The sequence below is a fragment of the Mus pahari genome, chromosome 23, assembly GCF_900095145.1.
Source record: "Mus pahari chromosome 23, PAHARI_EIJ_v1.1, whole genome shotgun sequence".
Taxonomy (NCBI): Eukaryota; Metazoa; Chordata; class Mammalia; order Rodentia; family Muridae; genus Mus; species Mus pahari.
This window is the reverse complement of record NC_034612.1, coordinates 17,362,007-17,384,024: the sequence shown is the minus strand read 5'-3', so window position 1 is coordinate 17,384,024 and position 22,018 is coordinate 17,362,007. Positions and strand designations below refer to the sequence as shown.

General features: G+C 45.9%; 1 protein-coding gene across 1 annotated transcript in view; it reads right to left on the bottom strand.

Moving 5' to 3' along the window:
• The window catches only part of Tmem132c (transmembrane protein 132C), a 307,579-nt gene that overhangs the window by 249,946 nt on the left and 35,615 nt on the right, over positions 1-22,018 (bottom strand). The window lies entirely within an intron of this gene.

The window sequence follows — 22,018 nt, the reverse complement described above, 5'->3', positions numbered from 1 at the left end:
TCTTTCTCTTTCTTTCTTTCTTTCTTTCTTTCTTTCTTTCTTTCTTTCTTTCTTTCTTTCTTTCTTTCTTTCTTTCTTTCTTTCCTTCCTTCCTTCCTTCCTTCCTTCCTTCCTTCGTTCCTTCTTTCTTTCTTTCTTTCTTTCTTTCTTTCCTACCTTCCTCCGTGTGTGTGTGTGTGTGTGTGTGTGTGTGTGTGTGTGTGTGTGTGTGTATGTGTGTATCTATGTATCTATATGCATGCTCATGTGAGTGTACTTGGTTGCATGTGTGTTTGGGGGACATGCATGCAGGTACATGTGGAGGAGGCTAAAGGTTGCTGAAGTCTAGTGTCTTCCTCTATTGCTCCACCTGATGTTTTTGAGGCAGGGTCTCTCACTAGAGTTCACTGGTTGGCTAGAACGGCTGCAGGGAGTATCCTAAGGATGTGCTGTGTCTCCTCCCCAGCCCTGGGATTATATCCCACCCTGTCCTACCCGGTGTTGGGTGTGAATACTAGGGATTCGAATTCAGATCCTGATGCTTGTGCAGCCAACACTTGACCAACTGACGCATCTCTCTAACCCCCTGCGTAATTTTTTTTTTTCCTTAAAATGCTGTTCTTTTCAAAACATAAAATGTCAACAGGCAAGACATTTGAAAAGGCGCCATTCATTTATTTCTTAGTTTCATTTCCTGTTGCTGTGATAAAATACCCAAACAAAAACAACATAAGGGACAAAGGACTGACTTAACTCACAATTCCAGGTCATAGCTCATTATTTTGGGAAGCTAGTGTGGCAGGAAATTGAAGCAGTTGATCAGATGACAGCCATCATCAAGAATGGAGAGCGACAAATTAATGTATGCACACTAGTGCTTAGATGGCTTTGTCCACTCTTCTAGTGGTCCAGGAGCCGCTGCCTAGGGAATGGTGTTGCCCACAGTAGGCTGGGTCTTCCTACATCAATTAATATAATCAGGACAGGCCAACCTGATCTAGACAATCTCTCATGGGAGACTTTCTTTCCATGTGATCCAAGATTGTGTCAGACTGACAATAAAACTAATCAGCACATTATCCAAATACATGTTTATGAACATATTCTGTATAGAGAATCAATCGTAAAGATAGAGCATGTTCTAGTGGAAAAGAAGCATAGCAAAATTTCTATGCAAACTTTGAAAAGTCATAAACCATCTCTCTACTAACGGCATGGTCACCAACTGCCAGCACCTGAAACTTGAACACTTCCCTGAGGGTGGGGTGGGAAACTCACATGGGAAGGCTTTAGGATGTCATGCGCATTGTTATGCAGAATCATGTAATCCTATGGCTTTTGTAATCCATGATACATCTAAATGTCCCGATTTAAAGGTATATGAAGGAAATGAAAACCCACAACTCTTTAGAACTAAAGGTAAAAGCTCAGGCTGGCAAGATGGCTCCATGGATAGAGGCAGTTGTTCCCAAGTCTGATGGCCTGAGTTCAATCCCTGGAACCCACATGGTAGAAGGAGAGAACTATCTCCCGATCAAAAACACACAAGTAAGCAGTAGGTGGGGGTGTTGAAGACATCTCTAGATAGACTACATTTTGTGCTGCTCCTAAACTCCTGGGTGTGGGGCCATCCACTGGAGCATGGCTGACCCACCAGGAGCCATAACCTTAAAGAAAACTGATCTTCAAGAGAAGGGAGAGACGTGATGATGACATAAGAGGGAGGTGGGGGTGAATATGGGAGGAGGTGGGGGACGAGCTGATAAACATGATAAAAATACACTATATGAAATTCTCAAAGAATAAGGAAAATGATATGTACATATGCATATACATATATATAATATTTGAATACATATATTATATATACATGTATTATACCTACACACACACACATATATTCATTCATTCAAAGGCTTTTTGCAGGACTCGAGAAGATGGATCAGCTGGCAATGTGTTTGCTGTCTTAAGCCTCAAGACCTGAGTTCAGATCCTTATGTGTATCTAAAAAAGAAAAGCCCCTCATAGGTTCACACACTCTTGTAACCATAGCATAACCCCTAGAGGAAACAGGCTATCACCATCCGGCCTGACTCAAAAAAGGTGGTGAGAAGAGATTTGTATAGTGGTATACATTTGCGTGTGTGCGCACACACACACACACACAGACACTCCTAGAGAAAGAATACAAAATGATTTTTCTACTTGGAATTAGAAGAGAAGTGTGTGTTTAAGAACCTCTGCTACAGGAAACACAATGAAAGCAAGAGGCCACCCTAGGGAGATGCCCAGACTCCCAGACTAGCTAACACCTGCCAGGTTGGGACTCTGAGAAAGCAAATATCCGCTGACCCCAGTGATGGCACATGACCCAGTGTTCTGCCCAGGCACCGTCCTTCACCTCCAATCATGAGGATACAGGGACAGGTGTGGTCCCACGAGAGGGGCTGGGTTGACTGTGGGCATCTCAGAAAGTAGCTACTTCAGGGCTTCTGAGCTGATTGCTGGGCTTAAACTCTGAAGGGAGTTGTGACATTTTACATTAGTCAACTTTTGTTGAGGTGAGGTACAGGAGAGGCAGTTTGGAAAACCAGAGAAAAGGAGCTGGTGAGGGGATGACTCAGCGGTTAAAGTCCTGGCTGCTCTGCCTGAGGACCTGGGTTTGACTCTCAGAGTCCATTTGGTGGTTCACAACTGCCGGTGACTCTAGTTCCAGGGGATCCAATGATGACCTCTTCTGGCCTCTTTAGGTACCAGGTACACACATGGTTCATGGACATACACTCCAGTATACACACAGTGCATGAGCACATATTCAGGTGTACACATATGGTATAGAGACACACATTCAGGTACACACACATGGGTGTGGACACACACTCAGGTATATATACATAGTGCACAGACACACACTCAGGTACACACACAGGACATGGACACACATTCAGGCGCACGCACACACACTCGGGTGCATACACACAGGTGCATACACACACACTAAGGTACACACATGTGACACATAGATGTACAGTCAAGTACACACACAGTGCATGGGTAGACACTTGGGTACACGTACAATAATAAATATTGTTTTTTAAAACAGAAAACTATTAAGAACAGAAGCCCATTACCACGACACATCCACACACAATTGTACAGTCAAGTGTACACATGGAAACATATTCATACAACCATCACACATAGACAAACATACACAAAACTCACACATGCATACATACAGTACACCCTCACATGTGCACACAGAAGTCCAACACATACATGCATATAAATAACCCTCCTATGCCAAAGCACATACATACACACATACATAATACATACAAATAATAACTCCATGCTGCACACATGCATAAGCCACACAGTTGTAAGCATGTGTATGAAGCCTGCACTCCTAAACACCATAACTCAGCCTACAAACACAGAACGAGCAAAAGCCATTTATACTCCACTTTCCAAGACCTGGCACCAGTGCCCACAGTGTGCCCACAGTGTGTTTGCTAGCCCTGGGAGCCAAGGCTCACGTTTTCTTTCATAACTGTGCGCTGTCTGGAGGACTGGAGGCCTCTACTGAGCCCCTGGGCAGATTTCCAAGATCCCAGGGCACTTGGCAGAATGCACAGAGGCTCTGGCCACTGGAGCTCCTTGAAGAATAAAGATAATCTCAAAGACGGCTGGGAAAATCTGATCCCCCTTCTGGAGAAAATGAAGCCAATTCCAAGCTCCGGGACACCCCAGGGCAGGAGGGGGTATCCTCGGGGACTGGACTCGGCTGACAGCGTGGGGGGCACAGGGTGGAGCAAGAGGGGCTTGATGGGTACAGCCTTCCCTTTACATTCTTCCGGAGCACCAGAGGCAGTGCTGGAGGGCTCAGGCTTAGAACCTTGACATGTGAGAATTACATGGTCTATCACTTCTGAGAGTGAGGGTAAGAAGAGCAACAGTGAAGCGGGGGCGGGGGGGAATCCATACCCAAGGAAGAGCTGTTGACAACTTCCAAACAGGGCAGAAAACACGGAGGTGACTTTGTAAATGTAAAGAGTCATGGGTCTGGGGGAAGCAGTGGTTTTCCTCAGAGCAGAAAAAGGAGAGTAGAGGAGCCAGTCAATCTGCCAGGAAATCACCTTGCTTGGCTTCCAAAGGAGCGGAAGAATGCGTGAGTGAGCTTCACTGTCTTGGGGGATATGTTAAAAAGTTACATCATCTCACTGAGATGACGTGTTAGGGTTGAGGGATCATTCTGTCAGTGAAGTATTAGCCACTTAAGCCACTTAAGTATGTATATGTATATGCACATATTTGTGCATACATATACCAGCACATACATATACACATACATATACATAAAGACTGGCTGTGGTAGGGAGGAAGAGTCCACTTTATTCATGGTGATAGAGGAGGGGAGGGGAGACATGAGACTGGAGAGATGGCTCAGTCTTCAAGAGAACTGGCTGCTCTTGCAGAGAACCCAGGCTTTAGCTGCCAACACCATGGTGGCTTCCTAACCATCAGCAAAGTTACAGGGTATCTGCTGTCCCTGGCTTGTGTGGACATAGCACTTACACACACACACACACACACACACACACACACACACACACGCATACACACCTGCGAGGACATGGAGAAGGAGTTCTGATCACACTGAATGGTCAGGAAAGCATCTTAGAAGTGCTTTCCTGTTGATGCCCACCTATGAGACACCATGTTTAAACTCTCCACACTCACAGATCCTCTTGATGGGTTACAGTAGGAGCTCCACAGAGAGAAGGACCCCGTATGAGCTTCTCAGACCCCAGGAAGTAGCTAGTTATTACCAGATCCCTGGCCCTCACAAACCAGGCATTCCAGAGACTCTTAGCTGGGGCATCCCCATGCATGTGCCGTGTACGTATATATTTATCAGACACCTGAGGGTTTGGTGGCCAGGTAGACACTTGCCTTTCTTAGAAGAGGGGAGATGGCATACGTTTTCTTTTGCAGGTATGCAACCAATACACAGCCAGAGCGGCATCTAGCAACCTTCATCGCATCAGATGACCTTAGTGTCCCACGGACTGAGCAGAGGCCCAGGGAGAGGTGGGGGGGCATTTCAATGACCCGGTCATTCCACGCCATGTAGTCAGCAAGGAGGATGCACACATAGCTGGACCTGGGGCCTGGAGAAGAGCTCTCACAAGCTCCCCCCAGCCTGCATTTTCACCAGTTCCCATCATCTTTGACAAGGAAGATGCTCTTCACAGAAATATTTGGTGTCTTGTACTAAGGGGTGATTTTTTTTTTTTTTTTTTTTAATGCTAAGCGGCCCAGACATCTTGGGACCAGATTAATGGCCTCCACATGCCTTCTCTGTGGGGGAGGGCAAAGCTTCCCATTATAGAAACAGCAGGAAGCCTCAAGAGCCCAGGTCCTGACTTCTAGACCTCTGCATACCAGCTCCACTTGGCGGGGCATCCATCTGCAGGGGAGATAATTCACACCATCTCCTGCTCCTAAACACTGGAAGAATAAAGGGAGCCGACACATAACCGCTCTTCTATGGGTCCCTGGTCCAGAAAGCCAATAGTCAACTCCTTCCCTGAGAAACCAATAAAGTTAATCCTGTGGCCTCCCAGTTGCTTTTCTAAAGGTTTTTAGTATCACACAAATGGCAGGGGCTCTGGGGTCACTGACCCTCAGAGGATTAATCTGTGGGCTTCCCAACAGCTTACCTTTTCCCCAATTGCCCTGCAAAATTTGCTGAGATCAAAGCACTAAAAAAAGGTGGGTGTATGCATGTGTGTGTATGTGCATGTTGGCATGTGTGTATGTGGTATATATGGTGTGTATGTATGTATATGTGTTTACATGTATTTATGTGTATATATAGGTATCTATGTGTACATGTGTCTATGTGTGTGTGCATGCACGTGTGTGTGTGTGTGTGTGTGTGTATGTGAGGTGTGTGTATATGCGTGTTATGTATAGTGTGTCTGTGTCTATCTCTCTGTGTGAGCATGTGTGTGTTTTAAATAGACAGAAAAGAAATCCGCTAGGCTAACGGGAGTTTTTGTTTAAGTTTACCTATATGGAAGTCTTCTAGATAGATATATGGGCTTGCTTGGAGAAGACGGCAGACTCACTCTCCGAATGCCTGGGTTACCGAAGTCTCCCCTAGTCTCCCCGTGTCTGCAGGAGACTTGCCACCTTGTCACTCAAGGACCAAGCTGCCTTCTTCCATTGATGAGGCCCAGTTAGGCCCAAGGCAGAAATCTGTGACCAGGGAAACAGTCCCAGAAAGTTCCCATGGAAACCAGGGCAGGAGGAATACAGAGGAGGCTTGAGAGCAAAGAAAGTCAGGGGGATAAGCCACCATGCGTGTCCACATCTCTAAGCCCTGGCTGTGCAGAGAGGGTTTGGGACAAGAAATCATACAGCTTTGGCTACTCCAGCCTTCTATATGTTTGCATGGTGGTTTAGGGCCTCAGCAGACAGCCGTCAGCCCTTATGCTAAAGCCAGGCTTGGGCTTCAGCTAGCCAGGCAAGAGCAAATGTCTACAGCAGCAGTTCTCAACCTGTGGGTTGCAACCCCTTTGCCAGACCTCTGTTTCCAAAAATACTTAACAATCCGTAACAGTAGCAAAATTGCACTTATGAAGTGGCAAGAAAATAATTTTACAGCTGGGAAGGGGAAGGTCACTATAACATGAATCACTGTATTAAAGGGTCACAGCCTTCGGAAGGTTGAGAACCAATGGTATAAAGAGACACGACTGTGTCCCACCTCTCTGGTCGTCAGACTGTATTAAAATAATGAGCCCCAAAGAATTAGAGTGACCCCAGGAATTGCGGGCTGGAGAAGTGCAGAGGCCAAAAAACCCTGGGGGACCCCACAAGATGCACTTCCCTCCTACGCAGAGATTTCACGGTTCTGACAGCTTGCAGAATGGACTGGAGCCAACACAATGCCAGTTCAGCGATCCAGACCCCACCCATACCGTGACCTGGGCTGCTTAGCAACCCATGCCTCTAGTCTTCCATTTAAACCTAAGTCTCAGGTCAGGACCCTGAAGACCCCTGCTTTGGAGGGGGTAGGGTCACTAGCTCTGTGATATGTTCTCCTCAATGTGGCCACAGTGAATCTATAAGTCTCCCTTTGTACATGACATCTATTTTCTTTCAATTTGTCATATTGAGGATGGGTAGCCAAATGTTAGGGTCACCAGGCACCAAGCTTATACCCCCCAAAAACCCAGCAGTAAGAACAATATTCATACTCCAGGCCACCATTCCATCTTGCCCTTATCATACAGGGACTGGGGCTGTCCACATACATTCTATTCTTACCATCGCATCCAGAATTAAGCCCTGTCCTTGGCAGTCACAGGGTTGCTTTAAAAACACAGCTTTCCTGGCATGGTTCATCCTAGCTGCTGTCCCCTGTGTAGGTGACCAGCTCTCTGCATCTATCCCCTACATCCAGGGCCCACTCCACAGAGGTGTGTCCACACAGAGGGGATCAAGGGTAGGATGTGACATTAGGTCACTACACTTACAATGATGGCATTTGCCACTCAGGCAAGAAGTCTGGAGGTTGGGGGGGGGGGGCGGGGAGAAATACAGAGAGACTCCCTACAAGCTTCAGAGGAGGAATGAGTGGGCGAGCCAGAGGAGATGGATAACTCAAGGGCTGACTCACATATGAATTCACAGAGACTACGTGTGGCGGCACGCACCAGATCTGCACAGGTTCAAAACAGACAAACCACAGAAGGCCCACCCAGAACCAGGAAGCCTTCTGCACTTGAGTCCCACCGAGAAAAAGAAAATCTGTTTTCTCCAATGGAGTGATGCTGGGCATACCAACCACACTCCAGAGCAGGCCTCTAGGCCATAAGAAGTTGGAAAACACAAACAGGCTGACCTCGAACTCAAGAGATTACCTGCCTCTGCCTCCCAAGGGCTGGGATTAAAGATGTATGTCACCACACCAGCTTTTTTTGGTTTTTCGAGACAGGGTTTCTCTGTGTAGCCCTGGCTGTCCTGGAACTCACTTTGTAGACCAGGCTGGCCTCGAACTCACAGAAATCCGCCTGCCTCTGCCTCCCGAGTGCTGGGATTAAAGGCGTACGCCACCACGCCCGGCTTTTTTTTTTTTTTTTTTTTTTTAAGAGAGAGAGAGAGAAATATGCTGTTGTGTGAGGATGGGAAGGGCCTAGGAGGGGTCAGGGGATAGGAATGAATATTGTCTGACATTTTCAAAGAATAAATAAAAACATGATTGAAAGAGGAAGAGAGCAAGAGGAGAAAGCAACCATGAGAGGTAAACGTGTCCTCAACAGTCTGAGAGGTATTTTTCCTCCTGGAACCAGACTCATCTTGAGTTCTCAGAATTAAGCAAGCTTGATGCGGGGTGGGCAGGGGGTAGGGGTGGAAAGCAGGGGGTGAGGAGGAAGAAACCTATCTGCTTTATTGAAAATCCAGTGAAGTACTAAGCGAGCGCTGTTCTGCTGGGTAGTTGAGAAAGGCATTAAAGATGTGTCCTGTGGTCCTGAGACAGGGAGAGAAGCAAGCATCTTCCAACCTTTAGCCTGCAGTCAGCTCAGCAACGGGACTCAGGGACCAGAGGGACCAATGGGAGAGAGACTCTGCTACAAAGCTCCCTCCCGTGAAAGTGACAGAGTGATTCCCCAGCTGGTCTGGTTTGCACACATTCCTTTGTAAAGACTGTGGAACCCCACCCGGGCTCTGCAGCCTTGTGCCGGGCGGGCTTGGGAATGGAATGAGAAGCCCAGGGTACAAGGAAAGCTGGATTGCCCTGTGAGTCTTCATCTGAAAATAGACAAGAGGCAGACAAGGGATGCCCAGTGTCCAGATGTTCAGCAAGATATGCCTTCCCCCTTTCTCAGCAGACGTGGCAGCTTGAGAAGCAAAACTCTCCTATAATGGGTGGCAGAGCCATCTGCAGACAGATGGTCTGAGGAGGAAAAAGCACCCAGGAGGCTGAGTTAAGTGGTGACCCCAAACCAAGATGGAGCCTCACCTTATCTCAGCCTTGCTGCATTCTTTAGAACTCGGTAAGTAATTATGTCATGAATTCCCTCAGGCTCATAGAAACAAAACAGAATGTAGCAGATGGCATTTTCCCAATATTTATCTTTACTACAACATACACTCTGCAGAAATGAGTAGACCCTGTTCTTGCTATGGGATCCAAGGATCCTTCCTTCCTACGAGACTACACACAGGCAGACAGGGACAACACCCATACTGTTCACTGTAGAACAGGGAGCAAGGACTTGTAAAGAGTAAAAGCACTTTCTGCCACCATAGGACTGGCTTTTAGTCTTATATAGAAAGATTTAGAATACTAGGAAGGCAGTGTGCTATTAGGTCCAGGGCACCAAATCAGGGATCAATTGGAGGGTATGTGTGAGCACAAAAGTTGCTCACTGGTCATGGCTAAATGCCTGTCAGCAAAGGACAGCAGAGCAAGAGTAAAACTGGGTGGGAATGGTGTGATAACATAGAAATGCCCCAGAGACAATGAAAGCATCACAAAGAGGAAGACCATGTATACAATGCATGCTTTCAAAGACATTTAAGAAGAACAAACATGTATACACTCTGACATAGTACGGTTTTGAAGATCAGTAAGGCAGGCATGAGCATGCTTGCAACCTGGAAGGGTAACTCCAGGCTCTTGATTCTCTTAGTTTCAATCTGTTGCTATGACAAAACGCCATCACAAAAACAATTTAGGGGAGAATAGGATCTATTTTTAATTCATAATCCCAGGTTATAGTCCATTAGGTGAGGACATAAGACAGGAACTGGCAGCAACTAGTCATATCACACAAACAGTGAAGAGCAGGGAGAAATTAATGCATGCATGCAGCCTTGCCTGTTTGTGCGCAGCTTGGTATCCACACTCATAGCCCAGGACACCTTGCCTAGGGAATGGTTCCACCCACAATGGGCTGTGTCCTTTACATCAATTAACAGTTAAGGCAGTCTTCCACAGACATGACATGCCCACACGCCAATCTGATCTAGATAATTCTTCATGGAGACTCTCTTTCCAGGTGACACTAGATGAGTTGATAATTAAAACTGTGGGCCCTGTAGCCTTCCCTATCTATATCCACCTCTCTCTGGATACAACTCTGTAACAGGTATAGATGCTGCTTTTGTCTCAAGCTTCCTGGAGAGAGTTGATATATGTATGGAATTGACAAGCACCTCTTTCATCTTTCACACTTCCCCCAGCAAACTGACAAGCAAGCAACTGGTAACTATTACCACACTGAATACCAGCAAGAAGTGCCATGACGCTGGCTGGTAGACCGCAACAGTGTCTACGCAGTATGGAGCTAACAGGAGCCTTTGAGCAGCTCCTCCCCTATAGCAGGGCATGCTACTTTTCAGAATTCAGCACAGGGAATTCACCTTCAGGAATGTATTTCTCTGCATTTCTAAAGTGCTCCCTGGTGTTCACTTAATGTTGTGTACAGTTTTATAATAGGAAACACTGAGAATAACTCAAATGCTCATTAACCTGACTTTAGACAAGACAGAAATAGGGGAAACCCTGCTCTCTGAGACATTTCTTGGCATCAGGAAATGAGAATATGAGAGAAACATGACTGAAGCAGTGGCTCTGTTTCTAGGGTGCTTGCCTAGCATGTATGAAGCCATAGGTTTTATTCTTAGCACCCCATAAATCAGGAATATGATGCATGCCTGCAATACCAGGACTTAGACATAGAGGCAGGAGGATTGGAAGCTCAGAGTCACCCTCAGTGACACAGTGATTTTTGAGTTCATTCTGGGCTAAGACCCAGTTATAGTCTAAAGATGACAACAACTACAACTTTAATTATTTTAAACCTTATTTTTAATGGTGGTTCTTAAACACTTTAACCTCCCTCTGAGCCTACTACCTACCAGAGGTAGTGGAAAAGAAAGGATATAGGGGCAGTGGACTTGTTTAGAAAGGGTTCCTCAGAGCTCTCGTCTGTGTTGTCTGGAAATCGGGAGTTCAGTTCACAGGTCAGCATCGTCAGCTTGATGCACTCTAAAACACTTTATGGATACACCAGCAGTCGAGTTGGGTAGAGCAGGGATAGCAAACATGATTCAGCAGCAGTGAGACTACCTAGTAGAGACAGCCAGACCTCAGCCTCCGCAGGAGGAATTTCAGGAAAAGGTTTCCGCTGTGCCTCTCAGTGTTGGGAAGATCAGCGAAGGCTTGAGACCAACAAGCGTTGCCCAGCTAGCTCTATAAGCAAGCCAAGTTCAGCCTCCATCATTGTCTATGGAGTCCTTCTTATATTCCCTCCAAACATCATATGTCCTCCAAGGATCTTGCCTCAGCACTTGAGTCTGTCTCAGCTGACATCACTCGGCCAATCAGAGTCCTCAGAAGTGACAAGAAACTGTAGTATACCACCAGAAGTTTTTTTGGTGCATTTCTCTCTATGGAGTCCTGACAAATGGAGCTCAACCATGTAATGTAAGGCAGACCTATACATGTGTGTTGTTAGTAAAGAATACTTCATCATGTGTCTTTTCACATGCTTGCTTTAACAGAACATTTTTTCTCCTGCTTCAATGAAATGTTCCTTCATGAGTCTGTCTTAGCTTTTTACCTGTGTCCACTTCAACCAAATGTTCCTTCACATGTTTGTCCCAACAAAACACCATACAACCAACTTTCCAAAGAACCCTTAAGCCCAGGAACCAAAGAATACACATGGAGGGACCCATGGCGCTGGCCACATATATGGCAGAAGATGGCCTTGTTGGACATCAGTGGGAGAAAAGGCCCTTGGGCCTGAGGGGAATTCCTGCCAGGGCAGAAAGACAGGAGTGGGTGGGTGGGTGGGTTGGGGAGCAGCACCCTCACAGAGGTAGAGGGAGGGGAGATGGGATAGGGGGTTTCTGAAGGGGAGAACTGGAAAGGGGAAAATATTTGAAATGTAAATAAAAAAAAAATCCAATAAAAAAGTTTCCACTTCAAACAACAATAAAACTGCTCAAAGTAACAAAAAGATAATATAGCCCCTATAAATGCAACCTTGTTTAATTTTATAAATAAGCAAGTACATGTCATACTACATAATGATACATATATGCATAACCTATGGCACATACACACAAACACAAATGAATGGAGTCAGAGCAAGGAGATACCAAGCAAGAAAGGGCAGACACGCATCACAGTATAGCTGAATGAATATGTATGTATGTATGTATGTATGTATGTATATACACACATAAACATATATATCCATGTCTACATACACATATATATATGTGTGTATGCACATGAATGTACATATGCATACAAATACATATATTTACATCTAATCCCACAGCAGTTATAGATGAACTAGAGCTATGGCTAGTTTTTATTTCACTGTTTCATTATCTATTCACATTACATTCTAATCACACCCCTCTTCCTTCCTCTCCTTCCAGTCCCACCCTTACAAATCCCTCCCTTCATTAGCTCCTCCACTTCTCCACAGAGAAGGGGAAGTCCCCCTTGGATACCACCTCCCCCTGGGAAATCCAGTCCCAGCAGGACTAAGCACATCCTCTCCCACTGAGGCTCCAACCAGGCAGTCCAGCTAGGGGAAGAGGATGCGATGGCAGGCAGCAGAGTCAGAGAGAGCCACTGTTCCAATTGTTAGGGGACCCACATGGAGACCAAGCTGCACGTCCGCTACAAATGAGCAGAGGGTGTATTTCATTTTTAACAATTAATCAGTGCCTAGGGAGCTTGCTCAGTAGAGAGTTCAGATCTCCAAAACCCATGTAAAAAGTGAGGTATGCTCCTGTAACCCCAGAGCTAAGGGCCAGAGAAAATAAAGATCAATGTGTTTTTGTTGGCTGACAGTCTAACTCCAGGTTCAGTGAGAGACTCTGTCCCCTCCCCCCCACCCCCAACAAGACAATGAAGGATAGAGCAGGACACTTGATAAACACACATGCATCCCCACTCTGGCACACATTAAGTATGTGATTTTACCGTTTTGCAAATGAACCCAAGGCACTTGGACATGCTGGGCAATCCAGTCACCTTTGAGTGGCATCCCAACACAATATTTAAATTTCAGTATTAGAATACGTCCCCAGTTTTGCCATCTGAACAGATACGACTCTACACGTACTCCTGAAGGCCGCAGAGATCTTCCTCTCAGCACGGTCCTCCAGCCAGGCTCACAGCCACTCCCTAAGTGGTGTATCTTGGGAAATAATTATAACATCCAGTCTTTTATGGGAAGGATTACACATTAATCAAAGTTCCCTAGGGGACATTTTCTCAAAGCTGCCCATGGCCTTCCCTGTTCTGTTCTCTCTCTTTTCTCCCATTTCCTTGTGTCCTCTGCTCCTAATAGATGCCTCCTCCCTTTGTGTAGCGCCAAAGCCTCCTGTGGACAGCTCTGGCCCGTGTGCAGCCCAGCATATGCCATCAGACTGGCTGTTTCCCAGCTTCCCCCCAGGAAGGCTTCTTGCGAGGGAACTGAGTTACTCTCCAATTCTATTGGCCCCATGCTGGCCCTCGGGTGCATACTCTGTGGCTGTGCTTATTGGCAAAGCCCACAGCTTCTCTCTGGTGCCCGGGGAGGCGACAGAGGCACACCTATGAGCAATCTAATTCCACGCGCCTGCTGCAAGGAGCCAACATCATTATGGCAAAGACTCGCCTCCTGCTATATTGATTTTTATATTAACAATAAAAGACAAGCCGGTCCCCCAGCGAGCGAGGCTATAAAGAGAATATGAACTTCCTACTTCCTTCTGGGCCTGCAATCTGTGAATATTCTTAGGCTCGGATTCCTGTTTTGTCATGCCTGACAGTCTCCTTCCAGGCCGGGGGGGGGGTAGGGAAAGGGGGCGTCTCTGGCTCTATGTATGGTGGCTCCAGGCCAGTCTTTGGTGGACGACCCAACACTGTCTTCCATGTGCCCAATCAGTCCAGGCACAGCAAGCTTAGCTGCTGTCAATGGACAGTCGTCAGACTCCTGGTTCATTTTCCCTGTGTGGGGCCGGGACACCATAGAGATGTTTTTCTTGGAGCAGACACATAAATTCTGCTTTTTTTTTTTTTTTTTTTTTCGTTTTCTGAGCCAGCTTCCCTTAAAGATGGCTGCCAGTGGCTTAGCTTGTTTGTTTGATAACACTATCTCTCCTCTTGACAGGAAACTTGTAGAGGTGAGACTCACTGAGAATGCAGGACAAAGCACTTGAAAACGGAAGTAGTAGGAATGAAGCCATTCCCCTTTTATTTTTTATTTTATCAGGAATCTCTCCTCCTAGTCAGTATGCACATGACTCTATGGGAAAACAGGAAAACAACAACAACAACAACAACAACAACAACAACAACAACAAGAAAAACCCAACCTGCACTTTATCAAAAGCGTAAACAAATAGGTGCTGCCATCAGATTGAGCAAAGGGGTCTTCTGGTGTGGAGGTTTGGTCTTGAAATCTTTTATTTTGTTTTGTTTTGTTATTTTAGAGACAGGGTTTCTCTGTGTAGCCCTGGCTGTCCTGGAACTCACTTTGTAGACCAGGCTGGCCTCGAACCCAGAAATCCGCCTGCCTCTGCCTCCCAAGTGTTGGGATTAAAGGCGTGCGCCACCACGCCTTTAATCTGTTCTTGAGCTCTTGAGGTTATTGGGTTTCCTGAGTCCCAGAAGTGAGGTCGGTCTTCTAAAGGGTGAGCACAGAGGTCGTCAGCCCGGTGCCACCAGGAACACACCACCATATGCGCTCTGGCGACATCATGGCAGGGAGTCCCCCAAATGCATTCATTGCTCAGAAGGTTGGCCCAAGCGCATGCCACGCAGTGTTATTAGCCACTCCAAAAGTTGTTGGCTTAAAAAAAAAAAATGCTTATTTTGCTCAAGAATCTGGAATCTGGGCAGGGCTCAGCCATGGCATCTGTGTGAGGCTGAGGCAGTGCGAGTGCCAAGCAGGAGAACTTATGCTTCTTCGGTCTCAATGCCGGGACTCCATTTTCAGAGGGATGGAGGCCACACACTTGCTTGTGTCCTCTGCTCATGAAATGATCTTCTCAGAACATGGGGACCGAGTTTCCAGGTGACCAACCTCAGAGAGGGGCTGGTGGATGCCACATCACCTCAGTAGCGTGGGTCTTACAATCGTATGACGTTATTAGATCATTTTAGTTAGTTAAGTCCCAGAGGGTCAGAAAGAGCTCTCAGCTCCTCCTGGCTTGTGGCAAGGTCTGGAAAACTTTATAGGTTCATAAACACACTCCCGATGGCATCTAACTTCTTAGAAACCTGTTTTAAAGGCAGTTCTTAATGAATGATAAAGAATTTCAACTTCTGCGGGTGTTGCTCTTAATTGGATTTTAAATAGTGGCTGAGAGTGAGTAAGTTCATGGAAAGGAAAGAGAAAGATCAGAGTCCTGTCCACTGGGGGGCTAGACAAAAATCTTGAGAAGAAGGGGCTGGCAAGATGTCTCAGCAACTGAGAGGGCTTGCGGCTCCAGCAGAGGATGTTGATTTCCAGCACCCGTGTTAGGTAGCTCACAGTATCCTATAGCTCTAGGAGGATTCAATGCCTCTGACCTCCACAGGCAACCACACATCCCTACACATACTTACTTACAAACGAAACCTCACTGGAACAATGGCTTAGTGGTTAAGAGCACTGGTTGCTCTTCCAGAGGACCCAGGTTCCATTCTGAGCACCCACATGGTGGCTCACAACCATCAGTAACTCCAGTTCTAGAGGATCTGATGCCTCTTCTGATCTTAGAGGGCACCAGAAGCATACATGGCATGCATGTGTGTGTGTGTGTGTGTGTGTGTGTGTGTGTGTGTATACATGTATACACACTCACATAGGCAAAACATTTACACACATAAAGTAAAATTAAATTGAAAATAAAACCTTAAACTTCAAAGCCAGATGAGGTGTTGCACATCTTTAATCCTAGAACTTGGGGCGGGGGCAGGAGTTGGGGTGAGGCAGGTGGAGGCCAACCTGGCCTACATAGTGAGTTCCAGGACAGCCGGAGCTGCATACTGAGACCTTGCCTCCAAATGACAAACAGTAAGTTTCAAATATCCTGCATCCAAACTAGCAAAGTCAACGTCAACACCACTAAACGTTGAGTCAGAATGCAAGAGGATCAAAACCAGGGGATGAACAGGCAGCCTCACTTGATCTTGCATTGTACCATGGCTTTGATAGTAAAATAAAATGAATCCATTTTATGACAGAGGCGACTCATCTGCGGACAGTTTTTGGACAAACCACAGAACAAAGCAGAAGGCAGACCCTGCCTGCTGGGGGACATAGGTTGAGCCTTACAGACTGGGTGGATCTAGGGCTTTTCTTTGTTCTTTAACACCCTCAGGACACCCCTCCCCCATCTCTATGATGAGCTAATCTTTTTCTCTGCACGATGCTGTCAACTATCAATCACCGGAACTCCCCACAAACTCATGAGAACACACATGAGATCTACCCCAGGCTTGTCCCAGAAGAGTCTAGACAAGAAGGGACAGAGATGTGCGTTTCTTTGTGCTACATGACACCTAATCATTTACTTTTAGCTTATGCTAACTGTCTCTCGCCCTTCCTGGGAAAGTTGGTGAAACTATCAGGTAAGCCAGGACCTGGGAGCCAAGCTTGGGGGCGTGGAGGGGATCCTGAATTTTGAAGGACGTGAGGCAGACTCAGAAAGAATACAGGTGCGGAGGTAGGCATTGGTGTCTCTCTACCAACACCCTGACTGGGTCTTTACTATCATATCACCAAACAAGGGACTGTTCTGGTACCTGGCTTTCACTCTGACTGAACCTTCATCTTAATCTCTTCCCTGAAAGTCCTTTGGAAAGGCCGAGGACAGCTTCCATTGCGGACCATTGAGGAGGCTCGATTTATAAAGAATAGAACATCAGAGCTGGCACAGATTCTTGTAGAACCAACATCGTATTAATTTCCCCTCACTTGGGTGTTGTACCCTCTGTCACAAAGGTAGACTTTCCAGATGTTGTCTACCCTGTTTTTTTTTTTTTTTTTTTTTTTTTTTTTTTTTTTTGACACATGGGCCCTCCAGCTCATAGACTCGGCTAGGCTGAATAGCCAGTGTATTCTGGGAGATCATAAGCACATGTTCGTCATAGGTGACTTTTTGACAAGGTACCAGGAATGGAACTCAGGTCTTTGTCTTTGCACAGCAAGCAGTTTACCAACCAAGCCACCCTGTATCCAGGACCACCAAGCCCTTCTATTCCAATCCACATACAAGCACCTTCCTGACATTGCATCCAAAGATTCTGGCCCAGTATATAGCTCACAGTTCATCTCTCAGTCATCATATGGATATTTTCGATCTATTGGTAAAACCCCGATTAAGTCTGGCTTGTCAATTAATTAAAGCTGAAACAAATGAAATACAGTTTATTAATATTATTATTATTTAAAGTTTAGGTCTAGGTTTTTCTTTTTTTTAATGGCATGCAATTAGCGGGCAACAGACGTGGACTCAGCAGGATTTCAATTATGTTATGGATGCTAGTCCCTAATTCGATACACGGCTATAATTAAGAATGTAATTAATTCTTGAAGTCGCACTGATGTCATCAGCCGCAGAGCACATAATGACCCTTGTTGTTCTTACACAAAAGCTGTTGGCAAGTCAGCCGACTCCAGGGGAGGGGGTGTTTTTACTTATCACTTAAGTACATAAAATGGTTTCCGATGGGCAGCTGGCCAATATGTTGGTTCCACGTAAAGATCCAGGAGAAAGCAAATATCAAGGTTTCCAGGACATGTATTTTCCAGAGGCCTGGGGAACAGGGTCTCTAGAGTCATCTCAATGGCTAATGATGAGTCACCGGGGTCCAACAAGACCAAAGATCAGTTCTCTGAGGGACATATCTTCAAACTCTAGTCAAGTTCAGTTTCTTTTCCAAATATCTGCTTTTGATTGCTCTGTAGGATTTAGGTCTGCGACCCCATGAGGGAATGTGTGTTCATCCCCAAGTCTCAAAAGCTCGACCTCAAGCTGGCCTCTAACTTGTCCTTAGGAATCATTTTCTGTATGTGTAGATGAACAAACATGCTGTGCCCTCATCACAAAACATCTAGAAGTAAGTGTGTTGTGTGTATGTGTGCATGTGCTTGTGTGTGGTGTGTATGCATGTGCATGCATGTGTATGTGCATGCATGTGTGTGTGCATGTGCTTCTGTGTGATATGTATGCATGTTCATGCATGTGTGTGTACATGTGTGTGTATTATGTATGCATGTGCATGTGTGTATGTACTTGTGTACAGTATACATGCATGTGCATGCATGTGTGCATGTGTTTTTGTGTGATATGTATGCATGTGCATGCATGTGTGTGGTATGTATCCATGTACATGTGTGTTTGTACATGTGCTTGTGTACAGTATATATACATGTCCATGCATGTCCATGCATATGTGTGCATGTGCTTGTGTGTGCATGTGCATGTTTATGCATGTTTGTGTGCATCTGTGTTTGTATGTAGTATATATATTTCCATATGTGCACGCCTGTCGGTGAATGTGTTTGTTTGCTGGTGTCTTGTTATTTTTGTGGCTTTTCTCTTTATGTTTTATCACCTGGTACTTGAGCACAAGGTGCCATGATCTGGATTCCTAAACACTTAGTAAACATTCCTGGCTCGAACAGAGGAATCTGTTACCAGTTAGGCTTAGCCCGAGTCAGTTGTTCTTTTATTATATTTTAAAACGCATGGAAACGCAGTGATGCCTGGCTCTGTTCCTAACAGTGCAGGGAAAAAGTCTGGTTTAGGAGAAAATAAAAAAAGATAATTAAAGGACAGGAATGGGTGAACAAGGGAGGGGCTCCACCAAGGACAGTAAGGATGGACTATCTGGTTCTGAGCACCCAACAACTATGCCTGGGAAATGAAGATGCTTCTGAGACAGCTGTGCTTCAAACAAAACAAAAACAAAAACCAGAAAAGAACAACGACAACAAAAAATATCCGCTCATATTACATAACTGCATTTAAAATGTGTACAGGCAAACGCTACTCAGAAAATTGAGGTCAGGTGGATGGATTGCCCCGATGGGGTCGCAGGTGCAAATTATGTTTATTTTTAAAGAAAACTAATTAAATAATTGTCTAAATTCAAGTGAGTTACTTGAGGTACAGGGAAAGGGTGTGTTTGGGAACAAGGGTTATGATTAAGCCAATTCAGCACCTGGGCCCCCCGGAATGTTAGGATTGAAATGGAAAAAATTGTTTTAATGATATCAATTTAAAAAAAAAAAACTAATATCGCAAGGGAAAATAGTCAACAGTGGCTTAGCTTTAAGCTGCACCTTGCTCTCTCTGTTAGCACAAGCTGCTGACGTGATTGATTTTCAGTGATACCCCTTCCTCCAATTCCTGTCCCTATGGCCTTACATAGTAGCATCATCTTCTAAAGGTTCCACGAATCAGATCGTATGTATCCATGTGCATGTGTTTTTTTTTTTTTTTTTTTTCTGAGACAGGGTTTCTCTGTGTAGCCCTGGATGTCCTGGAATTCACTTTGTAGACCAGGCTGACCTCGAACTCAGAAATCCACCTGCCTCCGCCTCCCAAGATTAAAGGCGTGCGCCACCACTGCCCGGCTCTACTTGACTTTCTTAAAGGAGGCTAGAGGCTGGGCGTCCAGCTCGTCCTGTTGTACTCTGAACTCAGTTACCACTCACACCACCCAGGACCACAGTCTACATGCTTTGTCTCAGGAAGACGTAAGTGTGGCTTATTCAATTTAGCACAGCTCCTGCTTCAAACACACCCTTCCTCTTTGGCTTGCCTCCGCTCACAATACCAGCCCCCAAATGCCAGGTAATGTATTCACATTTCTTATAAGAAATCAGGTAGATCTACCAAGCAGAGGGGTTCGGAGTGTCATTCCCCCTGGGATCCTGGGTGATACTCATCAGTTCCTTCTATTAATTTATTTATGAATACTTTTTCAGTGCTAACGATAAATGTAAGGCTTCCTATGTGCTAGGCAAGGATTGTACCACCAAGCTATAACCCAGCCCTCTTTCCACCTTTTATCATATGATAGGGTCTTGCTAAATTACCCACTCTGGTCTTGAACTCACTGTCATAGCCGGGGCAGGACTTGAATAGTTCATCTTGCTGTCTCAGCCTCCCAAGTGGCTGAGATAAAGATTAGGATCCTGTACCACCAGACCCGGCTTCCTCAGTATTTATAAAATTATTCTGGGTTTCTTTTCTTCTTTATTTCCTTTTTTTTTTCATGTTACAACAGACTACAATCTCACACTGCTACCTCCTTATACAATCTCACCTTCGACATTCATGGCTGTGGCCATGACATTCCCAGACTTCAGACTGGTTGTCACTTCAGTCCAGGGTATTCACCTCTGCAGGTTATGGTGTACCTATTCCTTTTGATTTCCCCCCAGGTCCCAGCTCAAAGGGATCCTTCTAGAAGCCCTGGCCCAGCCCATCCTCACTGCCTTCTTCTGGATGCTGAGTGACATATCTCACAGCTTTGGGGCTGAACAGCAGCTCTGAGTATCTGCACAGCTGTGGGATGGGCCTCCTCGCTGGGAGACAGGAGTCCTCACAACTGCGTGCATCCTGTGGCTGCCAGGCAAGCACACATATAATGTTGCAGTTTCAAAACGCCAGATTCTTTCTTACACAGATCCTGATGCCTAGACAGAAGGCATACTGGCTCTTTCTCCAGCCCTTGGTGCAGCCTACCATCCTTGGTTTTTAAGACACATCATTCTAATCCCTGCCTGCTGCGGCTCTGGCCTCCTCTGTGGGTTCTCTTCTTTATTATGATTTAATTTTATTTGATATTGTATATGGAGTGTTTGGCCTGCATGCATGTCTATGTTTCTCATGAGGCCAGAAGGCGGCACTGGATCTCCTGAAACTCCAGCTGCAAATGGTTGTGAACTGCTATGTGGGTACAAGGAGCCACACCTAGGTCCTCTGCAAGGACACTGCTTGTGGACGTTGTACATCGTGGTGCGGAGCCTAGTGCGCACCACGATGTACAACGTCCACAAGCAGGTTAAATGGTGTTCTGCCATTCAGGGTAGAGATGAGTCGGGGACGGGGGGGGGGGGGGGCAGCAGCTCAGGGTTTTGCTCTATCTTCCAGGCTGGCATGGACCTTTCTAGCCTCCTGCCTCAGCCTCTCCAGTGTTGAGACTGAGTGTACTAGGTGTATTCAGTGGGAGCACACCTTCAGAAGTTGAGGAATAAAGGAGCCAGAGAACCTCTGGCCAGCGGCATATCTAATAGCTGTGAACGGGCCAGTGGCTAATTCATGCTTTTAGTCATGGAAAACCCACACGTTCCTAGAACACTCCCAAACCCCACCTAAGGAAAAGTAAACACTGAGAGCCGGAGCCGTAAAGACAGAAGCGGGCAACACTTCCTCTTCTAGTCCCCCTCTCTCTGTGTGTCTCTCTCCGGGTATTTTTGGCTCAGACATTAACTGAGTGAAGGGACAGATCTCTCCACTGAGATAAAAGTCCTTTGATCTCTGAGAGACTCCTGTTTGCCTTTCATGCCAAGAGCTATTAAATAGATCCCGAGTTCAAGTGTCTCCCAGGGGCCCCCCCGGCCATTTCTAGGCTTTCCCACCCTTTCCTTCTCAGCTGTGAGTGATGGATTTAATCAAGGTCTCAGACAGCTTACAGGAGGATGGGAACAGGTCACCTCCAAGAAAGGGCAGGGGCTGTTGTTTTTTTTTTCTTTCTTTTTCTTCTTCTTTGTAAGAACCCAAAAGATTCTCTTATGGAGAAATATATATATATATAAAAAAAAATGAGCCCTCCCATGCTGGGCCATTTCTTCGCCTCCCTGATTATAACTCACTGTTCCCCACATAGATTTTTATGTGGTTCTGCCGATAGCAGCTGGGCTGCACACATAGGAAGGAAGACCCACAGCACCTTCCGGCTTTGTCTTAGTCAGGGTTTCTACTCCTGCACAAACATCATGAC